Source organism: Lepisma saccharinum, chromosome 1, assembly GCF_977018435.1.
Source record: "Lepisma saccharinum chromosome 1, izLepSacc3.1, whole genome shotgun sequence".
NCBI lineage: Eukaryota > Metazoa > Arthropoda > Insecta > Zygentoma > Lepismatidae > Lepisma > Lepisma saccharinum.
In genome coordinates, this window is record NC_139229.1 from 116,036,879 (window position 1) to 116,060,531 (window position 23,653).

At 39.5% G+C, this 23,653-nt stretch overlaps 2 protein-coding genes across 5 annotated transcripts in view; one reads left to right on the forward strand and one right to left on the reverse strand.

Annotated features, from left to right (window-relative positions):
• LOC145999772 (leucine-rich repeat-containing protein 71-like) overlaps positions 1 to 23,653 on the reverse strand; it is a 126,409-nt gene that overhangs the window by 79,712 nt on the left and 23,044 nt on the right. The window contains exon 1 of one of the 4 annotated variants that reach the window (XM_083137089.1): positions 8,148 to 8,171. The exons of the other annotated variants lie outside the window; for them this stretch is intronic. The gene's annotated coding sequence lies outside the window, so the exon portion shown is untranslated. Of the gene's footprint in view, positions 1 to 8,147; positions 8,172 to 23,653 lie in introns of those variants that run through there. 4 annotated transcript variants of the gene reach the window in all.
• The window catches only part of LOC145999811 (LHFPL tetraspan subfamily member 2a protein), a 43,350-nt gene that overhangs the window by 10,625 nt on the left and 9,072 nt on the right, over positions 1 to 23,653 (forward strand). The window lies entirely within an intron of this gene.

Below are 23,653 nucleotides of genomic sequence, written 5' to 3' on the forward strand. Positions count from 1 at the left end.
AAGGGGTCCCGAGTTCGATACCCGGTGGTTTGGATCCAACTTCAAATTGTAGGTCCAGTCCCGATCAGCCTTACTGTGGTTAAAGTGGACTTAAAACACCAAATCACCAAACCTCTTGTCTTCCGTTATGCACCACCTTGCTCCACAGATCCCATCTCCCAGAGGTATATGCAACCTAGCAATAAAGAAAAGTTATTTGGGTTGCCTATCCTCCAGTACTGTATTTCTCATGTTTAGCGTCGCTTTTCTGCCACTTTTGGCCAATCTCGACGATGAGAATGAACGAATATTATAAAGAGACACTCACAAAGAAACACCCTTGGTGTTGCGGCTGAAAAGGGGGGGGGGGCTTTTTTCAGGGCTTACTCTCTTAAAAAAAACACCCTTACGGGGCTCGAACCTGGAAGCGAGATGGTTTATCGAACGGTCAACGAGCTCAGCCACTGAAACGACTCTCTATGTTACAAAATACACCGATGATAATGTGTGTGAACGACGGAACATATTGTACTACGAAAACAAGAAATTTAATGGAGTACCTGATGCCGTAATCTGTACTCCAGCGTTGGTAGTTCGAGTTTGTTTTTAAGTCCACTTTATTCAGAGAAAGGCTAAGCTGGACTGGACCTACAGTTTCAAGTGGTATTCGAACCACTGCACCGCCACCAGGTATCGAACCCGAGACCCCTTGATTACAAGGCGACGACGTTACCAATCAGAGATGCATCCAACGATGCTCGTAGGCCTACATGCAAATTCCAGGAAACTGTGGGAGTGAACGAACGAGAATTGGTAGTGTTTGAAATTCAAACATGAGAGTACGTACGTCAAAACAAATCTTTCCAACTTGTATCAAGGATTGATTGATTGATTGGATTGTTGTTTTAAGTCCACTCTATGCACATATAGGCTAATCGGGACTCTGCCTACAGTTTAAGGTGGGGTCCGAACCACTGTTGCAGTGTATCTCCACCGGGTATCGAACCCGGGACCTCTTGATTTCAAGGCGACGACATTACGATTACGCCATCGAGGAGGCCCCAACTTGTATTAAGATTGATTGATTGATTGAATTGCTTTATTTTACTTCGCTCTTTGTGCCACTTTTGTCTAATTTGCGGAAATGGGGATGAGTGATCATGTAATGAATGGACACTCACAAACATCCATGCCCAGGCCGGGATTCGAACTCGGGACCCCTGGCGTCGTAGCGCGATGTGCTAACCACTCCGCCACGGGAGCCGGCAACTTGTGTTAAGAGTAAAGACGACGCTGGGGGAAACTGTACAAGTGGACACTTCGAACGCAAACCAGCTTTTAGATAGAACCGCAGCGTTTCCCCCTCCGTTACTTACTAAATTGGCCATAAATTGCAGGGATGTCGACATTAATTGCAGTTTCAGAGAAGTGCGCTCTTCCAGCACAACATGGATGTTCTTTCTCAGTCTTCACGCGGAGAAGGGTCGCTTAACCACAGTCGAGCTGCAGCGAAAGACCTGATCCATCAAGAAATAAGTTGTCGTTTGCAGGCAGTACTTAACACTGTTAAGGGGCGATGGGATCCTATTCTTACAACTGATCTTGGTCTTTCGTGTTCATTTACCTTTCCTTTTCCGGTTTTTTCTTCTCTGCTCTTCTCTTCTGTCCATTACTGCTGCCTTGATTTGCTTGCTTTCTGTCGTTTTCTTTCGTTAGTCCATTTACATGTTCCTTTTCTACTATTTTATTTCATTAATCATCATTTTACATACTCTCCGCTTCTCTTTTTCATGATTACTTTCTTGTATTGTTGTTCCTTTGACGTCATTTTTTAAAATATGTACAGGTAAAATTAAGACATTTGGCAAAAGTAATTTCCCAGATTTTCCAGGTATTTTTGGATAAATTTTCAGACTATTCTGCCAAATTTATCATACTTTAACACGGTTTGCAGTGCAGTTTTGAGCTGAGAATATTCCAGCTGTGGTTCAAGTTGCAAAAGAAGCTGTTTTATAAAGTGTTTTGTTCTGCATATGAACACATGTTGCAATAATAGAATTTTACCTAATACTATTTCATGAACGACTTGCAACCGTATATTATACTGACGTTTTAATCCACACAGCACACATTTCTTTAAGCACGCACAATTCCCGAACAGCTAAATAGCTCGACCTCATTTCATCGCTTTGCACTGTTTTTAAGCATTTTTTTACTTCCTCGTAGTTTTCTGAGAGCACAGACGAACGCTTTTCTGTCACTTTTGGCTAAAATCGCGAAGATGAGGATGAGTGATGAAAATGATGAAGGGACACTCAACAAAGAACCATGCTCAGGGTGGGATTCGAACCCTGGACCGCTTTCATCGTGGCACGCTGTGCTAACCACTCTGCCACAGAGGTCGGCATAACTTGTATAATAAAGTTCACGATGGTTTGGATTCTTTTGGATTAGGAGATAATGTAGAGAAAATAAAGTTTTCGCGTTTATCTTCAAGAAGAGATTTTTTAAGCGGCAGCATCTTGCGTCTATCAAATTATTTGAGGGGTTCAAAGGGTTGAAGGGGGGTACAGTGAACTCCTGTACACCTCTCCCTCCCCCGTTCCTGCACCACTGTCATCGTATTAACGAAATATCATTTTTAAAACTAACCATTAATACAACTGGATATATTTTCAGTGGTACGTGCCATGTTTTAGCCAGGATTCTAACTCAGGGTTCCATGGATTTCAATTCGTATTATGCCAACTGTTAGACCGAGGAGAATATGATAACGCGACTTTTGTGTCGACTGAATTGTGGAGGCGACGGCAATGCCTCCGAGCCGCGCGTTGTCCACCCTTCTGAACTCGAAATGTAGGCCACCCCAAGATTCCATGCATCATAAAAGCCAACACCAAGTCTCCTTCTTTGTCGGAGATGATTCATGCCGCGTGGGTTGACGTTTTCGAGCGCAGGAAGTGGGGTTGCTGCCGGCTACTCGACGTGGAATCTATTTTTCCTCCCCTCCCCATGTCTCGAGCCCCCCCCCCACTTCCACCGTTTGGCCTGATGTAATATCTAAAATGGAAACAAAGTGCTGGGACAAATACTTGACGGGAGCCCCTTCCAGTAATTCCGAGCAGCTGATTGTTCTTCCGACACAGCGATTTTCTAGTGACGCATCTGCCAATGCGTAAGGGAACAAGGAGCAAGCAATTTAGTGCAGGGTGTCTGCAAAGTCTTTGACCTTCATTGGTTTCAAAGAACACTAAGAATGTGGAACGGTTACTGAATCACGTGATTCCAAAACCTCATAAAATTTCATAGCAAGTCCTGATTTATCATCATTCTAATATTAAAGGGGCATTCCCTTGTCACGGGTGGAACACGCGGACTACATTTTGATATAAAAATTACTACTTTACTAATAGTTTTGAATTTGAATTAAAAATTTTGGGTGCGTCAGCACTTAGGCTATTTTGCACCCTCACATTATACAGGGGCCAGCCCCTTATCATTACAAATGACAACTCTAACGTTGCATAACTAAAAATCTTCTGACGTCTGTTAAAAGCTGAGGCTCTAAACGGGCACTCAGCACACACAAGGACAAAAAACAGGACAACACACACACAATTATACTGGCCATAGTGCCAGTCGCCAGAGCCTCGTTAGTCTACAGTCCAGGGTGTACTACGTGGAAGTGAGGTTGACTTTTGGGCCCCTACACCCCTTTTACTAATAGTTAAGCAACACTTTTCTTACACTTTCTGTGCAATGAAATATGAAACTCAACACTGTTGATTAAACATAACTACCCTTAAAATACTTTCCCACATTTATAGCTACAGGTGAACAATTTTGTGTCACGGGTGAGACAGACGAATCACTGCCTCTTCACTTAATAAGAAGTTTATTTTAATTTTGTGAATATTACTTAAGACAAAGAGAGAAGATAATTGACCTTTGAATATCATAGTGAAGTTGAGGGGGGAAATATAATAGTTAAAGGAGAAATTTATTGTTTTTTGGTGTCACGTGTGGGACACAATAGAAAACACAAGGAAGCAAAAAAGTTAAAATAAGCGTATAATATGTAAAATACCTTCTACTTTCTAACTTAATTATGTACCTAATGCTTGAATTTTTATCCAAAAGACAATTTTAGATGGTTCACTCACAAGATAGGATAAAGCTATAGCATTCCATTTAAATTTAAAAATGGAGCTTCAGAGACACTTTCACATGGAATGACCCTAAATTAACCTTACATTCCTCCAAAAATTATCTCCAGATTGAAAATTATGCATATTTCCTGGATTAAATTTTTACATATTATATTCCATTTCAGCACAGTACGGATCAGTTTCGCAAGGCTTTAAAGTGCATATATGTCTGAGACAGGGGCACCAACTTTTGAAAAATATTGAGTGCGCTCAAACATTTGAGTTGTTAAGTTAACAGAAAAATCTCATAAATCCTTCCATGCTTCATGATGTTAATGCACAACAACAATGCATCCTTACTTCTTTTTTAATGTCATTTACTGAATTCAATCCAACACGAATCACGATAACAAATATGTAATAACAACAACACGACGAATTATTGGGTGGGTTCTGGGCCCCACAGGCCCATATAAATTGGCGGCAATGGTCTGGGAGAACAGTGCACGTTTCAGCTTCTGTATGTTGTGGATAGTTTTACACCCGAGTGTCAAAATTAAGTACATCTTTCGGTGTTTTTTTTCTTTCCTTACTGTCCACTTGGTGAAAATTGTAGATTTTTTCTGGTATCCCAAGACACCTCCAACTGGTCTTCTTCGTCTAGGAAAAAAATCCTTGAAAACTAGGGTTATATTGGGTAAATTGTTCCTCAACCATTCTCTCTTCTTTTCCACTCTTCTTGGATTGAGCATAGTTGGGGACGGAAGTAAAACCGCCATTCTTCGTTTATGAGAAATTCTATTTTGTTTTAGCGAAAAAAATTGCCAATGAAATAAAGACATTAAAAAGTAATTTATTTGTGTTACATTACTCTCCAATTCTGGAAGCGAGCTTAATTCACGAACTTCACTTCCAAAACACTCAACACTGCGTCTACCCGAAGCCAAGAAAACACCCCGTTGTTCTTCAGACTGCACATTCGGTAGAATAGTCATTCAGACATTTTTCAAAGTTTCGGAAAAATGTTATGAAGGAATTTGTAATTTACTTTCAATGTATCCTTTTTTATATTTTTGTTTCTCTAACTGCTCTATCATCCAATGTGAGATGGCTGTGCTGTATTTGAAATACCCTGAGGTGTCTTTACTTACACCTTCACGGAAAGGTCCACAAACAGGAATCTCATTCGTTTTCGCAAAACAAATTCCCTGAATTGTCTAGACAGATATAAATCAATTTTCAGACCATTCCGCGGTGCCTTAATGTGCTAACAGCAACTTTTTAAAAGTTAAACTTCTCTTGTTATTCAAGAGAATTGACTCTGTTCAAAATAACTTAACAAAATGAAAACATTTTTTACATAGAAGAAGCTTATTCGTGAGAAGAGTGGGATATATTTCATATACCAAATCCTGACGAGTACAAAAATCATTTTAACGCATGACACAGATTTTATGAAAGACTTGTGGAAAATGCGTACAGTGAAAGACGAAAATGGAGAATAAAAGAATATGTGGATAGCCCGTAAAACGGACAAACGATAAAACTGTCCGGATAATGCACACATTCGGATAATCCGAATATACGGATCAAATTTTATCCGGATTTGGCCATCCTTAGTTTTGGAATGTAATTTTAAAGAGTCCCTGACTTTTCCAAGATTTCGGGACAGCGGGAACCGTGATAAAGTATCACAAATTTCTCCACAACCAGCATAGACCTATCGCCTTCTCTCTCTCAGCCCAAATAGTAAGTCCGCAATGCAACACTGTTACCAAGAACTAATACAAATTCAAGCGCTTCTCCCCGCGGCGGCATCTTCTGTTCTGTGAGTTTCTTCGGGTGAATTGCTTCGTATAGGTTCCTAGAATCAGTGCGATAAACATAATACTCTCCGCAAAAAAATGACAATGTATAACTTAAATTTTAGGCAGAAATGTTCTTTTGCGGCGTCAGTAATCCATACTATGACCTGGAGAGTTGAGCAATGAGTTTATTTATGCAAGGGTTAGTCCGAAAATAAGTTTCGCGGAGTGATATTTTCAGAAGCGGTGCACTGACTGGGAAATTATCCCGTCTGGAGTATACGTCATGTGGTTGGTCTCCAGCTATCCATGGAAGGAAGTATTTAGAGGGAGGGTCTAGGGGGTCCGGACCCTCCACCCCGAAATACAAAGTCCAAAATGAATAAGCAAAATACTTGTACAACATGATGTTTATTTATTTCCGCACAACTTACATAGAGGCACGGATTAAAAAAAGGTAAAGTGCTCCCCTGTGCTTAGCACCACGCCATGAAGGCGTATAGGGGGTGTGGGGGTAACGCCCCACACTTTCTTGATCCGGTCGTGAGTGGGGGTGATGTGATCAGCATCACGCCCCTGACCGCCTTTACCCCCCAGAGTTTCCCCCAGGTACCCATGTTATTCGACGCTGGGTGGGCGCCGGGGCCGCTTCCATCGTTAGAAAAGTTCCCGGATTTGAACCGGGCACGGATTAGATTGTGATTATACCGCTTTGCGTTGACAGTGCCTGCGAAAATTTATGCCTACTACTATGGATGTGACGAAGCTGAAAATTTACCGATGCCGATGTACTCACCGATAATTTTTGGAACCGATACCGATGCCGATATTTAACCGATTCCGATACATAAGATTATTAAACAGAAATGGGATGTTATTTTCAGCATGACAAAAATAAATTTGCTATGTACATTTCTATTGCATATCGTATGTATATACATATATATTCTCAAGAGATACGAATGTAGATTTGCATCTACAAATGGTGGTTATGTGAACCTTTAAGAACGTGGATTCTCAAGAGATTTAACATTAGTACACAAGCAGTTCTTTGAAATGCAAAATGAATTCCTGTTCTTAATGTTGGAAATTTACTGCTGCCAGATTCAACTTCAGAAACGCGAGTTTTGGAAGCACTTCAGAAAGTAACCTACTTCTTCTCTTATCGCAAATCTGTTCAGCAACACTGAACACTAAATCACTGTAGTATAATCTGTACCGGTTTAAATATCGGATTTTTGCCGAAGCCGATACCTATGCCGATATGTCAATTTCTGCCGATTTTCATACATCTGTAATCGGCTTCGGCACATCTCTACCTACTACTAATAATGTGCATTAAGATCAGGGACTCTACTTTTCATCAGTTGGATCTAACATTTTTTTTGTTACTCAATAAATAATGTATTCATTTTTTACATTAATTTAAATGATTGGACAGATATTTTTATACAAATTTTAGTTATCTTAACTAGACATAAGCTAAATAATAAATGCATGTTGTTTTATACCTGTTTGTATCATCTTTTTACCTGTTCATATAATAATAATTATTGGCCTATTTTAATAAGATGATTATAAAAAAGCAAAGTGCTCCCCTGTGCTTTGCACCACGCCATGAAGGTGTATAGGGATATATTAATGAACACATTAATTATTACTTTATTATTATTATTATTATTATTACAATTAGACGCTTGGTTCGGACCCCTCCCGAAATATATATAGTTGCTGTACCCATGCTATATACGTGCTAGTCACCAATATGTGTGTGTATCACATAAGCTTTACCTATCAAATGCTACAATTTTTTTTATCCATACAGCATACCATCGTAAACACAGTTCCAACGCATGAGAGTTTTACTCTTGAGATGACAGCAATGAGCTATTCATGATACGCACCGTGCGTTAGCAGCTAGCCATATGCAGACTGCGCCGCCCATGTGTGTGGTTGGAACGTGTCTTCCTGTTTGGTCTGGCTGATGCTCTGTGATGGAAACGTGTGCCTTGACTTCGCTATCAAGTTAACCTCCGGGGGAGGGGAGGATGGGGTTCCCCACGCACTCGTCTTCTCTGGGGGAGGGGAGGGGAAGGGTTGGAGGAAGGGAGTGAATTAACCAGCTGTTTGCTGGGAAAAGTCAAAGGAACAACCAGCTAGGGAAGAGTTGATGGGCAAGAATAGTCAATAATAGCTGCCATTCTCTTTTACTTACTTGCATAACATGATTCAGTCCATAGATTGATGCAGTTGTTGGTTATCAGGGAGCTGAATGTTAATAATAATAATAATAATAAAAATAATATTTTACAAAAAGTCTTTGTTACTTTAAATTCTAATATAACAACACATTTTTTTAAAAAAATAATTACAAAGTACAAAATGATATTGGGATAAATGATCAATATGCAACTTAATTGATGTGAGTGTCTGATGTTAATTAAGTTTATTTGTAAGTAGGTTACGTATAAAATTTATGTCAGGTTCTTAAAGCTGCTGAAAAAATAACTATGAAAAAGGCTTATATCACTACAGTAAATATGTGGTAGCTACGATCAGGTAATAATTTCTACAATGGATGTACACAAGATTTTAAAAAAATACTAATGTGTGTCCTTTGTATTACTTCATTCATTCTTTTTGTCTTTCAACTTCTGTGAATAATTTTGTCTAACACGTACATGTTTCTCGCACACTTATATTTTCAGCGTTGCAGAACAAACTTACTAGGAAAAAATATCATGTGTGGAATATTTGTTCGTGGTCTATTCAGCTAACAAATGTTTATTTTTAGGCCAGTCTTACTTTCTAGTTTCAGATTTTAATTGCGAGTATCAGCTAAATTCATAAACATCCCATTAACTATTCTCGGATCGCGGAGTTTAAAATGGTGTTCTACGATCAAGTCAGGGCTGTGGAGAAGCAATATCAGCAAACAACACATGAGACGTTATTTACGGATTCGTGAGAACCATGGTTGCCCTATCACTTTCCTGTGCCTTTCTATACTAATGTCCAAAATTAAAGCAACAAACGGAAATTCTTTCCCGTGTGTCCATTTGACCACATGATACGATCAGGTGATAGTAATATTTATGATGTCATAGATAGAAAATAAACTAACCTTAATGTGCCAGGATTTATCAACAAAAAAATCACGATAGCAACAGGTTAAACTTGGCAAATTTATATATAAACAAAGGATTTCTGTTTGTTGCTTTAATTTTGGACACTACTATAGATTAGTAATATGGCATGAGTTTCATATGGTAGATCCTAATTCACGCTTTGTTCGAATTAAGGCGAAGTATAATATCTTCAGGGCCTCCCCAATGGGGCAGTGGTATCATCGTCGCCTTGTAATCAAGGGGCCCCGGGTTCGATACCCGAAGGAGGATCCCACTTAAAACTGTAGGTCCAGTCCCGATTAGCCTTACTGTGCATAAAGTGGACTTAAAACACCAACTCAATCAGTCAATCGATGTAATAAATTCAGTTGTTTAAACATGTGTGTCCCCCATACAAAAAGTTTGTGAGCATTACTTGGAACACGTAAAAACACAATGAAGCGTGTTCGACGAACGTTTGCTGGAAATAGATTCCATAGAGGGGGGGGGGGAAGTGAAGAAATATTTTGAAAAATGAAAAATTAAGAACCAAACAACATTTTATACCACTTATAACATTTTCTCGCCACTAGTGAAAAATGTGAATGTTTTATTCCAGGTCTTTGGAGCGAGGGGCGAGTAGGATGACACTGGTCCAGCAAACATTCCCCTATTATCATTTGATAGGAAATGAGAGAAGAACCTTCATTCAGTGATGAATCTGGCAACACTGCTTTTGTAAATGGTTGGTACTTCTTTGTGCTGGTGGTGTCCACTCCCGCCCTTCTCTCCGCCATTCCGGTCGTGGTCGAAATCAAGAGCCCAATCAGCATATCAAGCTAGGTACCGGACCGGATCCCCAGTCTTTTTGTATTCCGATGAATACATCGCCAACGACGAGTGTCGTCTTCTTCTTCTTGTTACAGCAGGGAAGAAGGGGCAACGGGGAGGGGGGATTTTTTTTAGGATTATGGGAAAGAGAACGTGTGTTACAGCAGTAACCTACAATTTACTGGGCTGTAACGTTTATCCTGTTGTATGGCTCAGTAGGATTAAGTTGACAATGCACAAAAAGCAAATCTATAACCGAGCTTAAAAGAGTGTCCGTTTGAAACTAGAAAATTGGAATGGTAGGTATACGAAAGTTCTTTTTTGAAGACTGAGAACTACTCAGACATATCAGAAGGGGTGGCTGTATGTTGTTTAATATGAAAAAAACTTGTTCTTAGTTTGTTTAAATGGGTATATTTCACATTTACTAATCGATTATTTCGAGACGAGAACGAGACTTAAGTTTAGATGTCGTGGCGAGACCGAGAAACGAGATCGAAAACTCAAGACGAGTCAAGTTTCCTAGAAACGAGACTGCCAAGACTTGTCTCGGTACCACCTATACTACAGAATGACTATATATTTTATATAGCTTTGCAATAAAATCTCCGAAAATAACGCCGTTAAGCCCATACTGTTTAGTACACAGCTGCTGAATAACTAATAGTAGAAAATTACGCTCTGCAGTTAACCCATATCAAAAGTTACTTTTGTTTATAAAAAATATATTCTGACTTCGTGTAGTAAGCATAAAGAGCAGCTATGGTTCCTTTAGAAATAAATTATTGAATTTTCTTCCGGGTTCATGGACATTGGATAGTTTACCAACATACGCCGTTACGATTATTGGTGTGGAAGAATCGTTCAAGGAAATGAATCAGACACTGGAAATAACAATACCACATTTGATACGTAGAACCTGAGACAACTACCTGCGGGGGAAAAGTTAATCTTACCAGAGGCGTGGCGTGCATGTAACCGGTGTTACCGCAGGTAAATGTAAAATAATTAAAAAGTTATTTCAATAAAATAACAACATTGTTAAATGCGTTAACCGACAGCGTTGCAGTCGAGTGTATATTGCAGAGAACATTTTTCTGCAGCCGACAAAAGCGAAAAGGGAGGCTGTTCCGCTACCCTCAAGAGGTAACAAGAGGAGAGAGTGCCAATGCAAGGGACGAGCGAGGAAAGACTTGGGGTCTATGGGGTTATTCATATGCCTGTTTAGGCGCCCAGTTACCGGTCAGGCATACCGGACACAGGCCAGTGTTGTCATATTTGGATTGGCAGAAAAGAGCTAAATCCTGCTTATAACGGGGATACTATTTCTCTGAAGCAACTAGAGCTAGACTGCAAAGCCAAGGCTGGATTGAACTACAACTGACACCAGTTAGGTAATAGACGAAAAGATAAGTACTTGGTGCGATTCGTGATTTGGACAAACCTTGCTCCAAAAATCTAAGTTGGCAACAGTAGTACGTACAGCTGGACTTCCCTTCAAACCGCTGGAGGAGCGAAATTCTTTCGTCTGCTCACCGCAGAAACTTAAAACTGACCCCAGAAATGTGTGATTCTTCTTCCCCTTTCCACCTCTTTGCAAAGAAACAGAGATGAAGAATTGACAAGGCTCGACCACCATTCACTGGATTTTCGCGGTAACTATCTCATGAGTGGTAATTCTTACTAGGAGTGATTGTGATTAAATCACTGAGCTGATTGCAAAAAAAGAACGAAATGAACAAAAATCTACGTAGATCGAAGGCATATTTTTATTTGGGGGGTAGGGTGGAGATGATAACGTCTGATGACCGGTAACACTTGAAAAAGTCACGCCACTGCTTTAAACTAAGCAGACAACGGAACTGTCTGTATTTGTTGTATAAGGATTTACTTACGGTACCATGAATGACACAAAAATGAAACAATGGCACATTAGAATTCAGAAATTTGGAGAAGATATTTTTCCTACGGAGGATTACAAAGAAGATAAAGTGGTCGACTACATACGAGGTCCGACAATTAAGTAATGAGACTGATTTTATATTGTCCCACATGTGCATTCTATCTCTGAAGTAACGCGTTCCTGATGTAGTGTGGTCCATAATCCACAACCTGGCAACACCTCATGAACTTGCGATAGGCATGCTGGAATTATGCCGCCATGTCGTGAAGGAGGTCACGTAATAGCTATGAAGCTGCGAGTGAACATCAAGTTTCATGAAGAACATTTCTTGAATTCTATTGTTGTGGAGGACAAAACAGAGCATTTTTACTACGGTCCTTGTACGAACTAACAAATCGCAGAATGGAAGTCACTAAATTTACCAAGAGGCAAGAAAATGCAGCTCTCAAAGCCAAGGGTGAAGACAATGTTGTTTCGATTTGAATTTGATTTAAATTTAAAATTTTGGGTGCGTCAGCACTAAGGCTATTTTGCACCCGTCACATTATACGGGGTCCAGCCCCTTATCGTTACACATAACAACTCTAATGTTGCACAACTAAAATCATAAAATATTAGAATCTTTTGACTTTCGTTAAAAGCTGAGGCTGTAAAGGAGCACTCAGTACAAATAAGAACAAAACACAGGACAACACAAACAAAATTATACTGGCTATGGGGCCAGTCGCCAGAGCCTAGTTAGTCTGCAATCCAGGGTGTACTACGTGGAAGTGAGGTTGACTATTGGGTGCACTACGTGGAAGGAGCACCCCTTAAACCCCGAAGACAATGTTGTGTTTTTTAATGATAGCAAAGACATTATTCATCCTGAAATTGTTCTAGATGGTGAAAGTGTAATTGGTTGTTACTATCGTAGTGCTCGGAATGATTATGGAAGAGATCTGACCGTATCAGACCTCAGTATCCTGAACCGGACAGTTGGTTCCTGCTCCACGATAATGCACGGTCCGACAGAGCAGTGGTTGTCTATACATTCCTAGTCCAAAAACAAGTGAATGTGAATCATCGTCTTTACTCCCCAGATTTATCCCCTTGTCATTATTTCCCGTTCCCGAAAGTGAAGCTGCTGCTGAAATTACGCACTTTTGATGAACACAGGACCAGCCAACAGGTTGTGACGTCCAATCTTCAAGTCATACCACATGAAGACTTGCAGATGTCGTATCGATCGTTGGCCAACCGTGCCAATTGCTGTATTGATGCGGGATGGATGTACTTTTAGTAATAAACAAGCAATGTTCATTTATTTTGTTTCCTTTTCACAATATAAAATCTGTCTCATTACTTAATTGTCTGACCTCGTATGTGTTTCAACCGCTGCATATCAAAGTTGCTTATCGACATTCCCTCTCAATCAATCGCATTCTATATAGCCATGTTTCCTTTTATCGCATAAATGCATGGATACAACAAGGTGACGTCATATAACATTCTGCGAATCTAATTTTCAGACTTGTAATCATCTTTGTTGACTTGAGTGACGACCTGAGTGCCTCTAAGAAGAATCGTGGGACATTTGACTGAAACATAGCTTTCGTACCATTAATTTGTACATCATATTATTTAACGTTGCTTTACGTACTTACTATCCACAAACACCCAGTAAAGATTTCAATCCAAACTGAAAGTAAAAATAAAAATCGATTTAACTTCGGGGTGAATCAGCTCATTTGACAGATTAAAGGATGGAAATAAGAGAGAAAAGGGGAAATATGAGATGAGATGTTTGATCGAACTATTTAAATATTCTAAACTTAAAAATTGTAGAACTCAATATTCCTTCATCCAATTTTAGTTGAAGTTGCTTATGGTTGTCGAGTGAACACCACTCTACAAAATTGCGAAGAAATGTTGGAAATATAGATTCTATAATGTGACTTCTGTATGACGAAATCGGCGTCTTATATAAAAAGAGAAAGTATATGTACAAAGCAATTTATCTTTGAAAAAACTATTATTAGTTTTGGTTTGCTTTTAAATCCATTTGAGGGGACTGTTGCCTTTCTTGCCTATTCTCTAATTACAAGCATAATTACCATATTGTCCTTATCCACAAATAAGTTTATTAAATGTGCCTATAATATATGTACATATCTTTCTATGGCCCTACACAACACACGCCATTGATAAATTGGAATAATGAAAGGCTGATTCGGAGAATCGTATGTCAAACCCTTTAAGATCTATGTCATCACAAAATGCATTAACGAAATACAATTAATTCTTTTTTGAAACGAGATAACAAACCTACAGAATGATTCTGCGATATATGCTGTATTCAATATTCAGATGTTTATTTCTCCAGTTAATTCTGAGATCTCAGACATTTCTTCATAATATGTCGAAGCTAGAAAAATATACACAAGCCTGCCTATTTATGAAGTTCTGCTGAAATGGGGCAGGGATATCTTAATTCTGTAGTTCTGAACATTAACATGAACGCCTGAATGTTTGTTCGCAACTTGAATCTCAAAAACTTTAAACTTACCTGATTTTATCATTCCATTTCAAATGAGTCAACAAGTATTCGAAACTATTTTTTAAATAGTGAAAAAAAAAAAACGGGGGGAGATCAGGAACAACTGTGTGCTGTCTAGACATTTAATGATCCGTACTGTACACGAGTGCAATAAAAGGGTCTTAAAAAGATATGTCAAGAAACATTTGGGGCATTCCAGCGTTACATGTGTGGCATTCCATTTTAGACAAAAAATGTAAGGCTCTATACGTGCGATTGGATTAAAACATTCATAATGAATTGATTTAATAGAATTACGAAGTACTTTGTCGTGTCTACTAACAAATGAAAAACTTAAGTATGATGACATAGCCTGAATACATGAAAAGTATTAACGAAAGTGTTACGTGTGTGACGCTTTTAAAATATAGCAAAGTCTGACTTCAGTTGTCTGTGAAGCATATAGGCTACAGATGCTAGTAATTTCTGTTGTTGAAATATGCTAATTGTATGCATTCCTTAATGCAATTAAAAGCGATAATACTTCTCAAATTGATTATTTTGTTATTTGCATGGAGTAAGACTAATTTTCCTGGAATGCACCGCCCCAATTGTACAATGGAGTTCAATATCTATGCTTCGAGATACGTTACTTTATCTACCAGTCACGACTGATTTGCAGGTCGTTTATTTCTACAGTAACATTGTTATGCGTGAGCGGAATGAGAGGTCGACGGAAAGAAATAGGTATTTCTTCAGATGGGTCACCCATAATAATTGGGGAAGGTTATAAAAAATGCATCCACAGGAGTCCAACTCTGATCGATCTTCCTTTCACTTGCTGGCAATAAACGGAAATTCCAAGGCATTTGTGGTGTTACAGATCCTTCACTTGTTTACCTAGTTCAACACTCTAACCAACCCTGTGACTTAACGAATTTAAAACGGCTAATTTTACAGTTTGAGACACAATTCTTGCGTTCTAGCAGCTGAAGAGAGAGGGAGAGAGATGGGTATACTCCAAAAGACCCCTTAGTCCAAATATGCCAGACATTACAAAAGGGGGGGGGGGGAGTCTGAGAACGAGACAGACGCGTTCCGGGCATAGAACTTCCTAAACAACAAGGAAGAACCGGAGACTGCAACCCCAATCCCCTCTTTCCCTGGGTCTCGTTTTTAGGGTAGTCGCCCGCCCGGTCAGAGGAAAGAAATTCCGTTTGTCTTACCTCCAGACGGAATATCTATGACAGCAGGTGCGAGCGGTTCGTTCACCCTTCAAACGTAATGCAGACGTCTGTCTCTTCATCTCGACATTTTTCCACATCATGGCTTCTTTTGTGTTTTTCTTGTTGCTTCTCCCTCCCTTTATCTGGGTGCCCAGAAGCGAAGCTGAAGGAAAACGTCAATGGGCCATGACACAATCAAAATTACGTTTGCCATGCTTGTTTACGGTATATTTATACTTCTCATTGGAATATCCGTATCTTTTGATTTTTCCTGTTTCTTTTTCGGGAAGATTTAAAAAAGAGTTTAGAAAGTAGTATACGTATGTACCATGTACGCTATCTGTATGCATATATATGTATATGTGTGTGTGTGTGTGTGTGTGTGTAATAATAATAAAAATAAATGTTTAAGCACGAAAGATTGAAACATCAACACTATTATTACTTGCAAGAAATCAACTCTGCGATTCTCCGCACCTGTAGAAAATTCGTAGAAATGGCTCCCCTGCGAAGGATGTGTAGCTTGTGTAATGACTGATTTGAGAAGGGTATACACCTCAGACATATTTTCCCAATTTACTGAGTTCAAACTCAATTCTTACTTAATATTTTCTTATTTGTAATTTCTGAAACATATACATATGTATATATATATATATGTGTGTGTGTGTGTGTGTGTGTGTGTGTGTGTGTGTGTGTGTGTGTGTGTGTGTGTGTGTGTGTGTGTGTGTGTGTGTGTGTGTGTGTGTGTGTGTGTGTGTGTGTGTGTGTGTGTGTGTGTGTGTGTGTGTGTGTGTGTGTGTGTGTGTGTGTGTGTGTGTGTGTGTGTGTGTGTGTGTGTGTGTGTGTGTGTGTGTGTGTGTGTGTGTGTGTGTGTGTGTGTGTGTGTGTGTGTGTGTGTGTGTGTGTGTGTGTGTGTGTGTGTGTGTGTGTGTGTGTGTGTGTGTGTGTGTGTGTGTGTGTGTGTGTGTGTGTGTGTGTGTGTGTGTGTGTGTGTGTGTGTGTGTGTGTGTGTGTGTGTGTGTGTGTGTGTGTGTGTGTGTGTGTGTGTGTGTGTGTGTGTGTGTGTTATGCATATATAAATATCCAAATGTAGTAAATTTACTGTGTACTGTAAAGGGGCAGAAGCTTGTTGTACGAAGCATAATAATAATAATAATAATAATAAATACTGTGTACATATGGAACTATCTTATTAAGTAAATGTTAATTTTTAAAAAGCTATCAATAAAATAACATCAATAGGTTTTGCAACCCTATAAAAATTCTGAAACGCTCAATTAAATTTTATTCTCACGCACATGCATGCATTTATAACTCACTTATGTTTTGTACATTTTCTTATTTCGACCACTGTAATCACACTAGAGTTGCATAAAGAATGGTTGCACACCAACATTAAAGTGAACCTGTACTGCAGCGTCAAAGTCGGGAGAGTCCCCATCAACAAATATTTGTAAATCGGCGCTCACGAAAGCTGACATATTGGCACGAGAACGTACTGGTGCCAGAAATACGCCGCTGAACAGTAACACACTGAAACCTAAAACGATGAAGCTGGAGAACCCGACCAGCTTACACCAACAACCAATGTGTCACCTTCCTCGCCTCGACAATATTTTCACAGATTTACGACTTATATCCCTTTGGAGATGGAGAAAAGGGGCGGAGGTGGGAAGTGATAGCTGAGAGTGTTTCTTCTGACCTTCTCTTCCCTCTAGATAATCCACCTAAGCTCCTTCCATATTTTTCAGAGGGTGAGGAATGAAGCAGAGGGAGTGATGTGGCTGGCATTCGAACGAAAGGTTACCTTTCTCCTTGTTCAGGGGTACGGGAGGAATCCTTGCTGTTGAAAACGGTGCAGGCTTGAAAAAAGAAAAGGAAGAGGTATTTCTGACAGGCACAGATTACTTCGCTGATGTAGATGCTGCCGTATGTGTAATGTCAACAGTAGCGAGTAAAGCCACAAGTAAAAAGGGCCCTAGAAAATATATTTTCACATCTCTGTCTCGTTCGAGACTGGTATGCAGTGGCGTGCCCAAGGAGTCCTTTGGGCCAGTATTCCCAAAAAAGAACGCCAAAGGCAGAATGGAGACTGTTATACGTACTCACACCTTTTCAAAATTCCTGGGCACGCCAAATTTCCTTACCTATGCGACTTTTTTCAGACATATCAAGAGGATATCTACATGGTTATTTATAGATACGTCCTATTTTATTTACAGTAGGTACAAAGTCAATCCACAGTGGGAACTGTGACCCAGTGCTGCATTGTTCCATATATTCCGGATAAAATTACGTTTTCTTAAGCTTCGTCGAGCTTTGTTTTAAGCCTACTGCAGTAGTGTACGCAGGATTTCATCAAGGAGGTGTTGTTTCTAAAACTTTTTTCGAAATTCACATTACCATTGTTTTATTATACTTTAATTAAATAATAATAATCACAATTAATTAATAATACTTATAACTAATTAATTAGCTGAATTAATACTAATAATACTACTACTACTAAGTAGTAGAGATCTACATAAATATAGTATTTATGAAAACAATAGAACGAAATTACTTTCTAGTCATTCGATTTTTAGCAAATCCTGGGAGCACTTCTTTGTTTCTTTGTTACGAAATAATTGTCTGGTCAACGAGGTGAGACATTTCAAGGGTGAAGAAGATCCATAAATACAAGAAAATATATTAAAATAAATTGAAATAGTCAAAGTATGGAACTCATCCAAGCAGCTGCGGTGATCTGGTCGGTAGAGCGTCTGACAAGTGATATCATGCGGGAGATCCGGATTCGATTCCCGAAATTGGTTGGAATTTTTCCGACTTTTTCCCCGCATAAATGTCCCCGATAATTCACATCTGGATTATCTCGCTGTTCTTACCAAACAAAACATTTTACAATAGTTAATCTTATTGTCGTTTGAATAATTGTCTAGTCAACAAGGTGAGACATTTTAAAGAGAGACATTCAAACGTGCTGCGGTAAACAATACAATGGGAAGGCGAATTGGTGACTGTATTCTTGTCCGCCTAACCTTTGTCTATACATTAGCCTCTTACAACGTACCCATAACTTTATTTAGTTAATTCTCATTGTTCACACACAAAACAATACATGTTTGTTGAACACTGTCGTACGTAGAAGGATGGCCAATGGTGTTCCAGCCCCTACCGAAATTTTGAGAAAATCAGAATTTTCAAATAAAAATCCGTTAAGAACTTTAAAAAATAAAAATGTGTAAATGCGAAACCTCTTTTAAAGTGAATCCCGATTACCATTTTTGCCTTTGAATACAATTTTAATAGACTGAAAAGCTCCAAAAATACGAAATATTTTATTATGCATCCTGCCCTCCAAAACGAAGCCATGTGCTATCCACATTTACTATTCCAGCCCCTTCCGAAAAAAAAAATTCTGCGTACGCCAGTGTATTGAACATTGTTGCAGCTGAGATACAAAACAACTTTTTTCTCTTTTAAATCATAGTTACCCTAACCTAACCTCAGAAACTCGTGTTTATTTTCAAGGCATCACTTTGAAAGACGCGTGTGTTTGGAATGCTGTGCTTTTCTCCATGCTGCATGGAAATAATAATTCAAATTATATTATTATTATTAGTAGTAGTAGTAGTAGTACAAGTAGTAATAGTAATATTATTGTCCCAGATCTTTGACTGTGAAAAATTGGCCATTTAATTTTTTTCCACAGCATTTTTCATAATATTTCAAAGCTCAAGGAGGTGTTTAAACCCCGTAACTCCTCCTTGCGTACGCCACTGGGCTACTGTATGCTTGTATAGGTCAATCGGGACGGGACCTGTAGCTTAAGTACGATCCGAACCACGGTGAAATGTGCCTCCACCGGGGATTACAACCGGGACACCTTGATTACAAAGCGGTAGCGTTAGCATGCCGTCGGGGAGGCACGAGAGTTCGTAGAGTAGAAAACAAGACTCCAAAATATATAAAATAATAATAAAAACAAAGAAAACTTGTTTGTCTTAAAAACCTCGTATCTAAACATGAAATTAAAAGAATAAATAAATTAACATTGTTCTTAAAGGAAAACAAGATAAATACCGCATTTTATATATACACACACACTGGTATTTTCACAGCTGAAAACTCTTCGTGGGAATATGCTAAATTTGGACATCTTAGAAAACTGAAGACGTGGTCAGTATCTACTGTTTAGATATGCCTCTAAGCAAATTTTACTAAAAATGTAGTGAAATTGTTTAGGCTTGGCTGGAACTTTGGTCGACGACAGCAAAGCTATTTCCTCTCCTTTCGAAAATCTGCTATGCTATTTCAAATTCTGGAAAATTACTTCTGCTTATAAATCGTTCTAGAGCATTCCCTGACATTCGCTACGAGACTCGGCGGCAAGCGGTCCGGCGTCAGTTCTTGTATTTTCCGGTGAACGGGGTCAGCCACAATCGCTAGAGTCGGCTATTAAAATTAGAGTTTTCATATTGTGTACTAACCTTGACTACAGAAGGTGTTGAAAATGATATCCCTCTGCTGCAACACATTCCTGGCATCTCCGAAGGAAATTGGCATTTACACGTGCAAGTTCGTCTACTGTAATTCTCCCGATTTCTCGTACAATAATCTCTTTTAACTCACGGATGGTGTGCGGATTGTCTTTGTATACTTAATTTTTTAAGATTTTTTATTTTTAGATTTAAGAATTTTAGCGGCTCTAAATGTTGTGTTTTTTGAAACACCCGTTTCTTGTGAGAGGCGGCGGATAGATTTCCGAGGAGACTGTTCTAACCTTTGTCCTATCTCATCGAGTTTTTCCTCAGTAAGTACACGTGGGTTTTTCTTTCCACTTTTATTCAGAACTGACCCTGTTACTCTAAACTTTTTTTGCGAGGTATAATAGGTATAGTGGTCCTATGTGGAACGGGAACACCAGGAAATTTCGTTGAAAAACGTCGTCGCACTTCTCCACAATTCCTCTTTCCGAAGTAACACTCGACAAGATAAATCCTTTGTTGTAATGTAAACTTTTGTGGTGCCATATTAAGCCACAATCTTCAAAACACGGACACGACACAACACAACTTCCGAGGGATTATACTGGCGTCAGTCTGCAACGTCAACAGAAAGGGAAAGAGAGCAAAGGCAAGGAGAGCGAAAAACAGACTGTAGCGTGCGACTGTCGCGGACCCCGTTCACCGGGAAAGACAAGCTCTGACGCCGGGCCGCTTGCCGCCGAGTCTCGTAGCGAATGTCAGGGAATGTTCTGTAGAACATTCACGTGTTCCCTGGAGTGGTTTGCTTTCGCTGTTGTCTCGATATCCGCAATAGTGAAAAAGGCTTACGCAGTCACGAAATTATTGTGAATATCTAGACAACAGCGAACGGAAACCACACGAATATTCACGTGAATGCTCCAGAAGGATTTCGAAGTAAATGTAATTCATCAGAATTTGAAATGCCATAGTGGTTTCTGAAGAAAAGGCTTCGCTGGCGTAGAGATGAACGTAACGCTGTCCAACACCAGTATGAGGGATCATTTCTCTTTATGCGAAACATTTAATCACGGCCTACAACGTAGATTCTCACGATTAGCAGTTCTTCCAACAATGTTCACGTTCCCATGAAAATATGTGAATATCTAGTGACTGAATTGAATGTGTCAACTATCATCAGTAGTAATACGGCCATTTTGATCAAGGCAATGAAAACGCTTTTGTTTATTAACATTAAACTGAACCATTCCTTTAAGCAACGTGGTTCTTGTTGTCAGGCTGGTGGACGCAGTTTATTAGTAACCATGGCAACGCCTTCCATTGTTCCCGCGAAGAGGAGGATTACATCGGACACGTCGGCGCCTGCACGCCGGGTTTGTTGTCCTGCAAAATGTCTGACGTCAGTTGGGAAGAGGGAAAGGGCACCTATGCTCTTCCTATTCAAATATCGCTTCTCCTTTAAATATTGCATCTGGTTGCAGAGCAGACGAAAACGAAAACAGTAGTGGAAAAAACAAAAACAAAAGCGACATAGCTTGTATGCACTTTGCAGTTAGTGACCAGAAGCAAGTCACATGTGCACTGTGGGGGTAAGGGGCGAGGCACTTCCGCATGAGAGGTGTATTGTAAATTTAAAAAAAATATGTATGCCATAGCTGATAGCACTCGTATCAATCTTGCCCCACCCCCTCCAAATTTTATCTGAAGTGGCCATTGTTTTGTAGTAGTTGTATCAAGGATTCTGCTAGGTTTTCAGAGTAGAAACACAGGTAGTATTTCAAAATTGAAAGGGAGTAAATGTCCTCTCCCGTCGATCATGGGCGTAATTAGGGATTTAATTCTGAGGGGACAGAATCGAACTTGAGGCTTAACTTTGGGGAGGGAGGGGGCAAATTCGAAAAGTTTTCCATCTTATAAAACTATCGTCCATGATCATTTGCTAAATAACTGTGACATTTGTAAGATCACAAATATTACTTTGCTCCTCAGGTGCAAGGAGGTTAACAAAAGTACCTAACCTGTAAATTTTAACCAACTTGAAAATTTGTGGAGGGCAAGGACCCCCTTTAACCCCGCCGAGTTACGCCTATGCCCTCGATTATGACAAAAAAGGATGCATACGATCTACCAAAGCCGCAGTATGGCTAATAAATTGCAAGTTTTAACAAACATACTTTATTTTTATAGAAATCATTAGATGTCTTTCGGGAACGAGTAGGTAATATGCTCCCCCATAAAGCGATTACATCACACTTATCCTTATGGGTGTGATTGTCATAATCTGAAGAAATGTAACTTTTTTTGGAGCGGTCTCTATTTTCCTTTTACGCCGCTAGCCCAGTAGGTGTCAGATCACCATGTGCAAGACTCCAGAAAGCAGTGCTCGAAGTTGATGACGCGGGGGTGGATGGTATCTCTCAGTTAAGAAACTTTTCACAACGTATCCTCCCCCATCTATCCTCAAACTCGACTAAGCATCCTCCCACCTAGCAATTTCCATTTTTTTTATTTTTTACGGCCATGTATCTGCAAAAGCGGCTTCTTTTCGAGAATGGGAATCCTGTGGAATGGGGTAATGGCGGCCGAAGAGTGGTACTCATCGCACCACATTACTATGTTCAGTGGCACGCTCTGGATTTTCGTAAGGAGGGTTATCACAAGAAAGGAGGAGGCAGGTCTTCTCTTTTCTATATTTTTCCATGTACACAGGGGCTTTGACTTATTTACTCCTCATATGCTTATAGCCTACCTGTGCTTAAAGTGGACTTTTAAAAAACTTGGACAACCTTTAGAAGACTTATTTACTATCTAATGAATTACTTTTATATTTTTTACGTCATAATTTCTAAGATAGAATTAATGGACTGGCTGTATACACTATAAAACCAACATCCACTTTACAGTTGTTATACCAAATAATAATAATAATAACCCGTGACTCGACAGCCCTTGAAGGGCCTAGGCCGATCTTCCGACTGCCAGTCTCCCTCCCACAAACCTACCTAGAGGTGTGGAGATCTTCAACTGGTATTGGGGTGACGTGAGGTCAGTACGTCAAACTCCCAGCCATTATAGGAGATTTCCTCACGATGGTGGGTTGCCACCGATCCTATACACAGGCCGAGAACCCAGAGACTGATCCCCACAGTCGGAGTACAAAGCACAGCGCCTTAGATTGTAAGTTGTCAAATAAAACACCTTGGTACCTTCAAGAAAAAAAAATACATAACAGCATCCCACTATGTCTAGAGAAACAACTTCTGTTACAAGTTCAGTAGAAAAAATTATCATTATTTAATACTGAGGTTACAAAATTTGTTTTGTTTGAAGTACTAGAACACTTTTTTCTATGCATTTGTGTACATTTATTAATTTTATATATTGTTCTCATAAGCGTCAACAGGGAGGGTCAAGAAGGGTCACTTGACTATCCCCACCCACATAAAGAAAAACTGCCTACTTATTCTTATATTTTCTTTTTTAATTGCATAACCTTTCCTATTTCCTGCTTTTACTTCTGGGTTCTTGTCCTCTATTCTGTCTTAGTGTCTGTTTTTTCTTGCTTAAGGGGGAGAGGGACAATTTCTCTTAGGTCTTTCTCGCTGGGGAAGCTGCCGATCACTGTTGCCAACTTCGCTCTTTTGGA